Genomic DNA, 11,092 nt, shown 5'->3' on the forward strand with positions numbered 1-11,092 from the left:
AGACCTTGGAAGGTAATAGATTCCCAGCCAAAGCCAAATAAAATCAGGGTCCATAGGAACTCCCACCATAGTGGACCTTGTCATCATGCATGTTCAATGCCCAAATAGCTGGTGAGCTCAATGGAAAGCTCGGTACAGGTACATATAAATGAGTGAACTGCTCAAATATCAGAACTGCCACATCTTCTGCTAGAGTTCTGGGCAGGAATGGGTCTGTCTTCATACATTGGTCAGGCTAACAGTGTCAACACAATGCTGAGACATTCTGCGATTCTATCACACAACTTTACCTACCACATTAACTGTCTTGAAACAAATTGGATTGCTCTTGATCTTATTCTTAAGATTATGCCTTTTTTCTTTAAATCTGAATTAATATCATTGGTTTAAGAGCAATTCTTCCCTTTATCTTCTGGAACTGATCTGGGTACAAAGCCCCTACGATTAAAATTCAGCCCTGTTTTGAAGTCTCAAGCACACACATCCAGTTTCATTATTGGATTTGGGCAGGGCAAAAGTCAAACAGTGCTTATGTATGAAAAATAAAGCTCAATCTTACGTAAACAATTTTTTTTCCCCTGCTAGTGTAGGTTTATTGACTAAAAACTATGCTTGAAGTGAAAAGGTCTATGAAAGTACATACATCCTGATTATGTCATATAAACAACATTTGGATTTCTCAAAAAGAAATAAACACAGCTCATAATCTGTACTGCTTACAAATTATATTAACTTATTTTTAAATCAAATTTTCATTTTCCAGGTAGTTTGAATTCTTTGCGCTACATAGTTCTTCATATGGGAAATGGTAACATGGAGAAGAATAATGGAGAGATCAAAATCTTTTAATCTCTAGCTGCTCCTACCATTAAAAAGGAGAAAACTTCAAGATAAGTTTTTTGTGGTACAAATTGAATTATCAGCTCTGAAAAACAAGTCTCTTGAATATGATGTTGGTAAAAAAAAAAGTTGCTGTTCTTTCTTGCATGTTTTTAGCATATTTTTTAATACAGGATGCTAACATATGCCTTAATTTTTGGCTAAAAGAGTTATACAACTGTGAGTATATCATGTGATTTTCTGAGAGAAGGAAGTGAAATATAAAGTAAAACTCTCAAATCTTATATGTGAAACAGAAACTTGGGCTATTTAAGTGCATCAGACACCAACACTTCATAAACACTTTCCATCCCATGTAGTGTTTAAAAAAAAAAAAAGGCCTCCAATGCTCACTTGATATTGTGTCCTTTCCAAGTAACCATTTCATGTATATATAGCAATAGTGTTGGGGTTTTTTAATTTTTATTTTTTCAGCAAGATTCACTGCAAAATTTCCTCCTTTGATTTCCTCAGAACTTTATGAAATCACTTCTGTTGAACTTGATGGAAACAGTATCAGGACAGTTCTTTGACCAAGTCCAGGACAGAAATTTTCACCAAAATCTGCAAGACCTAATCAATAACTAACTGGTCAAAGCACTTTATCATGGATGTGCAAGATAGACATCAGAGCAGGATGTTACATGGGGATCTCTCACTTGAGATATTTCTTTATCATAATCCTGCATTAGAAGTTTCAGTGAATTTTTACTGTTTGTTTAATTATTATTTTTCAGTAAAACAGCATTCTTGTCTTCTGTCAAGATCTGTAGGGATGAGTGATCCTGAAAACATGACTTACACATTTTTGACTTTGTATCTTGATTTATTGCTCCTTTTTTTCCCTTTTTCTTTCAAATTTTGTTTCCTTTTTTGTTTGTTTGTTTTTCCCTACCCTCACAGGCCCTGTTTTTGCACTGGGTGCTTAAAGCACTGCAGTATAATAACTCAGGTTAAGACTATCAGGGGAATCTAGGAATACAACTTCATCTCTCTGAAAAAAAAGGAAATACTTTTTAGTGGTATCTGATGCCAGATATACTAATCTTCATTTTTTTACCCTGGGGCAAGCATTTGAATTGGACTTTATTAGAGATGAATTCCTTACCTTTTTTTCCCTGCATGATGTTACAAAATTCAAATAACTTTTTCATATAACTTAAAAAAAATCTTGCTGGTTTTTAGCATTTATATTGTCCAAGGCCCTAGTGTATGAGGTTACAGAAAAAATTATATTATTTGCCAAAGTGATTGCATACTTAAAAGGCAAGATTTCTGATTTCAGTGTTATGAATTACAGACTTATAAGGGAAGAAAGTGAATTATAGGAAGCAAGAGGAGCAAAGAAAGGGTAGTAGACTACACAACAAACAGCACAGGACAGGCGATTACACAGAAATGATCAGAAATGCATCACAAAATAAAGTATATAGTGATACAGGACAAATTTTTCAGTGAGGTATTGCAATTCTTACTGTAAATTTTATTAATTAAAATGGCAATATTTTATGACTAGTCCCCTTCAAGTTTATAAAAATTTAAGTTTTATGTGATATATAATGGGGATAGGTTAGGAAATCCAGGAAAAAATCCAGTGGAAAAATGAAGTAATTAAAAGTTATTTATCTGTTTCTTCATATTATTCAGGTTATGCTAATCTCCATTGCTGATATTATGAATAAACCACTCTTCTGGTTCAGTCATATACACACAGATTCCCACTGGTAAGATTCCCACTGGTATGCCCAGGTTTTTGTCTTGCTAATTTGACATGGATTTTGAAAGTATTTAGTTTGTTTTGCAGGAAGTTTTGGACTGTACTTTTCTAATGAAAAACTGCAACAGATTCCTCACTTCTGGAGCAGAATTTTAATTTTTCTGATAAAGATTACAGATTGCAGAAACAGTGATAAATGCTATCCAAATGGCTACAGGTGAGAACAGTTCTGTGCCTACTTAAAGGAATCTATTACTTTTTGCCTGATTTGTATCCACACAAAATACTGCTAGAGCTCAGGAGGCATTGGAGAAAGCTGTGGTTATCATGTACGTGAGAAAATATGTGCTGACACTGTTCTATTTCTTACACAGATTTCAAAAATTTCAGGTTAGGTGAATCTAATATGACTTCATTGCTCACACTTTGTTTAGTTTGTGTCAAAAACCCCCCTCAAAAAATATAGACATTGCACAAAACACAAATGCACAGAACATAAATGCACCATACGTGACTTTATGCTATATGTAGCTTACTATCCAAGCTTTAGCCCTAAAAGGACAGAGTAAAAAGGGGCAAAATCTAAGGCTATCTTGGACATTTAACCTCTACACTGGATTCTCAGCTGTCAGGTCAACAAAATAATAGTTTTAATGTGTGCATGCAAAAAATGCAGTGTGTCAGTTGAAAAATAAGTGACTTTGGACAGCAGTTTACACTTGAACTCAGATTGTCTCTTCGGAAGGAAGAACACCTTTTGATAAAATGGGTCAGATGACAGAAACATCCTAATTCAAGTGAGTGGAAAGAGTAATTGGTGACATGTAGAGGTCTACATTATTCTGTCAACCAGGAAGGTGCTGCTATGATGTGTTACTGTGGAAAAGAAAACTTTTGGCCTTGGAAAATGAAAAGACTGTTGTTGTTTTCGAGGTGTTTTATGACAGACATTATCACAGCTTGAAAGGATTTATCCTGAATGTGAGAAGTTGTGATGGGCAATGCCTTTTTGCACCTTGGACGGTTCCTGTTGATGGTGCAGTCTGCATGGTCCCTGCTACTGCTCAGGAGCATCCTGTTCTAGACAGATGTTTTTAATTAGAATATGGTGGTAATTGTACTTGGCTCAAAAAATTAACATGAAACTCTGAGCATATCTGTTCAAGGTCACAAGTTCATATTTGACATGGAAATGTGCAATGCAAACATGAGTAGCAGTAAATGAATACTTGTTTACAAGAAATTTGTTTCTAATCTCAGTTCAGTGTTGGTACAGAAAGCCCCCATAACGGCATCGCCAAAGAAATAGTCACTCAGCATGATTACCACATGCCCATCTGCTCCTAATTGTGTTCTGAAACTCATTTGACTATGGGGATTCGACAACTAATCCCTTAATAGACATATCCAAATTTTAGGTAAAAGCATTATTATCTATATTCCACTCAACATTCCATCTCCAGCTTCCACCCTTGCTATACCACTGCTGTTGTTCCCAGATTGCAGGGAAACTAAAGAATTTATGGATGATAAGGATCTGAACTTCCTGCTGCTGAATGGACACCAGCTGAGATTTGCTACCTCAGGAACCTTAACATCTACAAGAGGCTGATAAACACTCTCATCCAAATGTTGATAGAAACAACATGAATAAAAATAAAAGAGATGATATTTTGTAATTGAACTACAAGAGACCGATGAAATAAGAAAAAGATAAGATTGGAACATTTTTGAGAGAAGTTAAATAACTCGATGCTTCTGAGTGACTTGATATATCTGGTTATTTACAGTGGAAAATGTATGGATGAGCAAAAGTCCTTCTTGCACTTTTTTGAAGTTAATAAAAGATAACTATGCAATGCACACAGGAAAGAGGAATAGCCATATGGGATCCAGAAATAACGGACATGAAACTTCAGTTTATTTAGTGATAAAAAAGCTCTTTGCACATGCAATGACACAGAATCAAGACCATGCATTTTGTATGTAAGAACAGTAAAGTAGAAGAAAACTTGTTTCTTCAGTATACTAAAAGCAAAATTTTGTTGCATGAAAAAGAAATGATGATGCATCCATAAAAAATACACTTTCCCTGTCTCTGTCACTGACTCCCTATCTGTCCTTAAGAAAATACCTTAATATATGCCTATTAGCAAGACACTGGTATTTTTTTCCAGTCCAGAATTAATTAGACCTCACTGTTCATTTATGCTTTCTTGAAATCAGTCCACTCCATATATAAATGTACTCTAAGCAGAAGATGCTAAAACAAAAGTGCAGAAACTTCCAAGTCATAATTTCTATTGATAACCTGGAACCCTAAATCCAAAGTGATTTAGAATCTCAACTTTAATGTTCATCTTTGAAAATCCCTTTTTGCTAAGTACTTTAAGTACCTGGGGTGAAAGTGCTGGAAAAGTCCAAAACCTACACATTCAATTCCAAAAATATTCTTAGAAATTGTCTAGAAGCTGCCACAAACAGCCAAATCAAGTGGACACAGCAATACCCGGGATATGCAAGTTAAGAATAAACCTAGTTTATACAGAAGGCTAATCTTCTAGGTTGAAGTCTTGAAAGACTTAATAAACCTTTGAATAAAGGTAATATGATTTATTTACTTGGGTTTTCAATAAGATTTTGATAAAGTCTTCCATCAAATTTATAATGGAATTACATGATTTTAAAGAGAGGTTTAAGAACACGGAAAAAATACAGGGCTACTTTGTAAAGCTTCTCATAAAGCCAAAGATAATCTAGAAAACCATAATGTGGCTACTTGCAAAACAATCAGTGGATCATTACCACATGAACTGAAGCTGTGGTTGAAACTGAAAAAAAAAAATAGAAAGCAGTTGGCAAAAGCAAAACCTGCCCAAAAGGCACTGCTCCATGAACTCAGAATAAATTTATTACTCAGGGAGAATATTTTGAGATGATGTTTCTAACTAAATATCTTCTAGGTAGTGGCCAAAACCAACATAAGCAAATCTGGTATTAAAATTTATTAGATAATAAGAGGGGGGAAAAAAACCAAAAGTGTCATCATGCTGTTTGAAAAATTCAGAGTGATTCCTCATTTCAATTACTCAGTAAAACAGTCTGGTCCCATTCAAAAAATAAGAGAAAGCACACAGAAGTCAAGAAAATGTTTAATAGTTGTGAAACTGTATGCATATCAGGAGTTTTTAAAAGTTAGGACTCTTCAGTACGGAAAAGAAATGCGAGATGGAAATATCTAATAAGTAAAAAATTTCAAAATTACAACCGATATGTGGGAAATAAACAGAAAACTACTACTGCTATTTTTCACATTAGAAAAGTGAAAATAAAAACTAGGAACTGTAAAATAAGCTTTTAGTTAACAGATTTGAAATAAACAAAATGAGATTTTTTTTCATATGGCATACAACCAAGTGGTAAAAGTCAAGTGATTATATACTCTTTTTTCCATGACAGATATGGCTTTGGAAGTCAAACAGATGCAATTTTTTATTTAGCTACGGTGCTGTTGACCTGTGCTATTGTCCTGGATTTTACCTCGTGACAATGAAAAAAAACCAAAACAAAAAAAACCTGGCTTCTGGCAAAGAGAAGAGATACTAGAAATGAACTCAAATATCAACAGCATTAAAACTGTTTTCCTTGTTTCATGCTTAGCAGTTTGTAATACAAAGAAACCACCAACTGATTTCCAGCCCCTTAATACTTACCTCCATCCTCTTCTGCATCTTTTAAATCTGCCCATCATCCAGTTACAGAAGTAGTTCATGAACCTTCTTCAGCTGACTTGGCTCATCCATAGATAATACTGGTCAGGAAAATGAACCCACAAGTTCATTTAAAGCCCAATGACTAGTGAAATGGAAGTCAATGAACTGCTGGCCTCTACTCATTCTGTACAGTCCACAGGCTTCTATTATTCCATTCAAAATGCTCTGAAGTGAGTCATTACTTAATTAAATTACTGAGACCTGAGATTACAGACAAACCACATAAAATATTCAGAGAATCAGTTTTAAAGGGAAATAGAAATGTGAACCACTATGTTTCTCAACTATTAATTACATCACCTGTGACACTCAGGGGGTTCTTTCCTTTCATGCATGAAACCGTAACTGACAAAATATCTGTTGAGAAAATATTCAATTATGTGTTTTATTCAGCATTAGGATATCTCAAAGCCAACTTTGAAATTAATGATTCCAATTATATATGTTAAAACTTGAGAAATTCAGAGTAAATACAAATAACAGTTTAAATCCATTCATTGCTGAAAGTGGTAATTTAGAACCATACTTTGAACTATCACACCTTTTTCTTCAAATATGACAAATTGAAAGAAAGGAAATTAATATTTGAAGCAGACAAACTTACAAATTTTACGTTGACCATGTAATAAGCAAATAAATTATTCATATTATGCAGAAAGAATAGACACGTGACCAAAACATATTTACCTCATACCTACAAATTTGTGACTGATTCTATTATAATTGTTCCTCTTCTTTCCAGTGCCTAAACTTTTTTAAGAAATCACTTAGGTATATTCACTAATGAAATTTTATACTGACTATGTGAAAATAAACTGTTTTGTAGAAAAACAACCTGTTGCTTACTGAGAAAAAAAAGTCATGCATTTCATTTAACAAATGGCAGTATAATAATATTTATTATTGCAAAATAGATGTATGGGACTATAAATGACTCTGTGGAGCCTTTCCATGTGTAAAATTATCAAGTATATACATTAAAACTTATATTTATGTCTTCCTCTTACAGAATGAAGATTGTGTTCTTTGCTTACTAAGAATTTACTGCTAATATACAAAAATATTCTGTGGGGTATTGATTGTTTGGCAATGAGCTTTCTTCCTTCCTTCTTGATCAGTCAAACATTTATTTGTTTCTTGTCTTTAAAATTCATCATTCTACCCTGGCTTGTATCTAGCTTAGAGAATTTTATTAGCTCTGTCAATGTCATTTTCAAATGTGACAGCTATCACCCATGGTTAACAGCTTATTTATTTATACAGAAATTGCACACTTGACTGGCCAACATAGTCATAAAACCCAGTTAGGCATAAGGCATTTAATGTGCTTCACACAAAATGCAAGAGAAAATGTTGATCATATGAATAAGTAACTCTACCTATTTCATTTAGAATAGTTTGAATATTCAAATGTAACAGCCTTATATTACAAAGTTCTGCTTACAGATCCAATTTTACTTAGTAGATCAGATACCCCTCTCCCACAGAGTCACACCACACATACATTCCCCTGATATTCTGTTTCATTTTAAACATGTTAACTATATGGTAAAATAACAAACTTGGTTTGAATAAAGAGTAAAAAACTGTGTCCTAAAGAGACAAGCAGAGTCATAGCAGAGCAAAAAATTTGACTTGTGTCAAACTAGACAGATTTCATTCTTGTACAAAAAAGTCTCAATATATCATATTTACAACTGTGTTTATTTGATAGAAGCAAGGGGTTTTTTCCATCAAATGGAAAAAAATGTCTTTCCAATTGGTAATATATACTAACTGACTGGGATATTCTTTCTTATGCATTTGGGATAATGTTGGAGCTAGATTATTTCTGTATGATGTATTTAATATTTATGTGTCTTTTTTAGGATGAATCACAAGACTGAAGGGACCATTTCTGGGATGGCTCCCTTGAACCTATTTCAAACCTACTAGAAAAAGACTCTTTTTTGTTTGTTTGTTTGTTTGTTTGTTTGTTTGTTTGTTTGTTTTGGGGATTTTTTGGGGTTTTTTTTAGGTTGTTTTTTGTTCAAAGATACTACCATGATAGCTTTCCTGGGAGAAAATTGTTTTGCATTGCAAGATGTTGGAGGCATGTTAGGGTAGAAATGGCAGTTGGTGGTGTTTGCTTAGAGGCATTTACTTTTCTGTTTCAAAATAACTGAAGTGGCCACAGTTCTGATCTATATTTTAGTCAGGACTGATGCTTCTACATCATCTAGGAGCCTTATAGAGCATACAAAATATTTTGTATGGGAAAAAATATGACTGATGTGTGAGATTCAAACATTTTTTACTCAAAACTTTCATATATTAACCACTCTATATGTGGCAAAATGGAAATAACTGCCTCTAAATCATGGGTATTGTGTTAAAAGAAAAAATGATGGGTTTTGTCCTTCTGTTGTGCAGAAGCACAGTGAGAGGCTGACCTACATCAGAATAGTTCTCTTGCAGTCTAAATTTTGTGCAGGTGGCTATGATGAGCTGTCTTTTGTATATTGTTGCATGAGGCAAAACTGCTTCCCAGCAGGGCAGGCTTTATAAACGTATTTTTGCTGTAAGTCACGCACCCAAGTGCAGTGTATTCACAATGTTGTCAGAGACACAAAACTGAGAAAGAGGTTTCTGTATGAAGAAGTCACACAGTTCAGCACTTTGGAGTCACAAGTGTTGATGTCTTATCATGGAATACAAGCATGAAGGAATAAGACCTTCTGTTTTCCCATGGTCCTGGACGCTGAAGTATTTGTTTATGTTGATTGGCACTTAGACCTCTGTCTAATAGAAGACTTGATTTCATTTGTTAGCCTCAAGACTGGGTTGACAAGGTCCAGACTCCCCTAATACAATTCCACTGGCTAGTTTTGATTTTTATTTGTAAGTAAATTTGATTTTAACTCATTGTATGATTTTGACTCTCAGGCATGGCAGAAATATGAGCAAATAGGAAATCTAGAGCAGAAAAACACTTCTTGAACTTCTCTGTTTTTCTTACATTCTTCAGTTCGTGGAAAATAAATCATTAGTAACTTAAAGGCTTTCAAAAATGTAATGATTAATTTTTGCTGTCAAGTTTGGGCAGACAATTTTATAATGATTTATGTTAATGTGTTCTGGTGCATTTAGCTTGACAACCATGTGCTGGGATCATCCCTGTCCCAGCAATGCTGCAACAGGGCTGGTCTCCATCTCCCCACAGCCCTGCACTTCCTGGCCATAGGCACCACTAAGGACCTACTCTCAGGCCCAAACCCTGCCCACTCCACCCAGGGGTCAGCCCTGCAGCCCACCCTTGCTGTCAAAGTCTGGACATCTGGACGCAACACAGCCATGATTCATCCATGATTTTAATATGCCCGGCATTCCTTTTCCAGACACCTGTGTGATTTCCAAGAGACTGTCTCATCTCATCCATGTCTGGTCCAGGCTAACTTCTACAAAACCCAAAAAGAATGCTGCTGCCCTTTGGACTGCCCTTTGAATTAACTGTGCCTACAGCCTCTACTCTGTAAACTTAAGGGTACCTCATCCTGTTTACTGGTCAGACAAGAAATGGCCTCAGATGATGGTGAGTGAACTGTGCTTGCAAGGGCAGGTTTTGGTAGCAGGGAGACCACAGTGGTGGCTTCTATGGGAAGCTTCTAGAAGCTTCCTCCATGTACAACAGAGCCAATGTCAGCAGGTTCCAGGACAGACCCGCTTCCAACCAAGGCTGGGCTATTTAGAAATGGTAGTAAACCCTCAGTGGTAACATGCTAATGAAGAAGTAAAAAAATACTGTGGAGTTGTAATTGCAGCTGGGGCAGAGCAGGGTGAGAACATGTAAGACGAACAACTCTGCAGACTCCAAAGTCAGTGGAGGAGGGAAGGAGGTGCTGCAGGCACCAGAGCTGAGATTCCCCTGCATTCTGTGGTGCAGACCATGGTGAAGCAGCTGTCCCCTTACAGCCCAGGGAGGAGCACATGGATGTAGAGATCCACCTGCAGTCCATGGAGAAAACTCAGGCTAGAGTAGGGGAAAGCCTGAGAAGAGTCTATGAAAATGTGTGAGACTCATGCTGGAGCAGGCTTCTAGCAGGGACCTGCAAACCTGTGGAGAATGGAGCCTGTGCTGGAGCAGGTTTGCAGGTAGGACTTATGATCCAATGGTCCTGATGGACCTGAAGGACTGTGCCCTAAGAACTGCATCCCATGGAAATTGGACCCATATTGCAGCAATTTGTGGAAAACTGTTGCCCATGGTATGGACTAACTGGAGAAGTTTGTGGAGAAATTCCAGAGCAGGGGAAGGACTCCTCTCCATCAGCAGCAGAAAGAAACAACAGTGGACTGACTGCAACTTCAATTCTGTCACTAAGATGTTGGAGGGGGGGGGAAGTGTTTAAAGGTCTTCTTTTGCTTCTCATTATCCGGATTACGCTAGTAATAAATTCAATTAATATCTCTAATTCAAGTCTGTTGTTTTCTATGAAAATATGTGATGACTGATCTTTGTCTGTCCTTATTTCAACTTAGGAATCCTTCATTATATTTTCTCTCCCCTGTCCAGATGTGGGGGGGAATGTTAGAGATGCTTTGGTGGGTGTCTGGCATCCAACACCTAGCTATTCTTATTTTGTTGCTTTTCATAGCTTGAGGGCAGCTGATATGATTTAATACATCTAGCTCAGAAAATATATTGGGTGGTTTTCTACTTGGCAGCAAAGCCTAGTTACCAAAC

The sequence above is a fragment of the Cinclus cinclus genome, chromosome 1 (assembly GCF_963662255.1).
Source record: "Cinclus cinclus chromosome 1, bCinCin1.1, whole genome shotgun sequence".
In the NCBI taxonomy this organism is placed as follows: domain Eukaryota; kingdom Metazoa; phylum Chordata; class Aves; order Passeriformes; family Cinclidae; genus Cinclus; species Cinclus cinclus.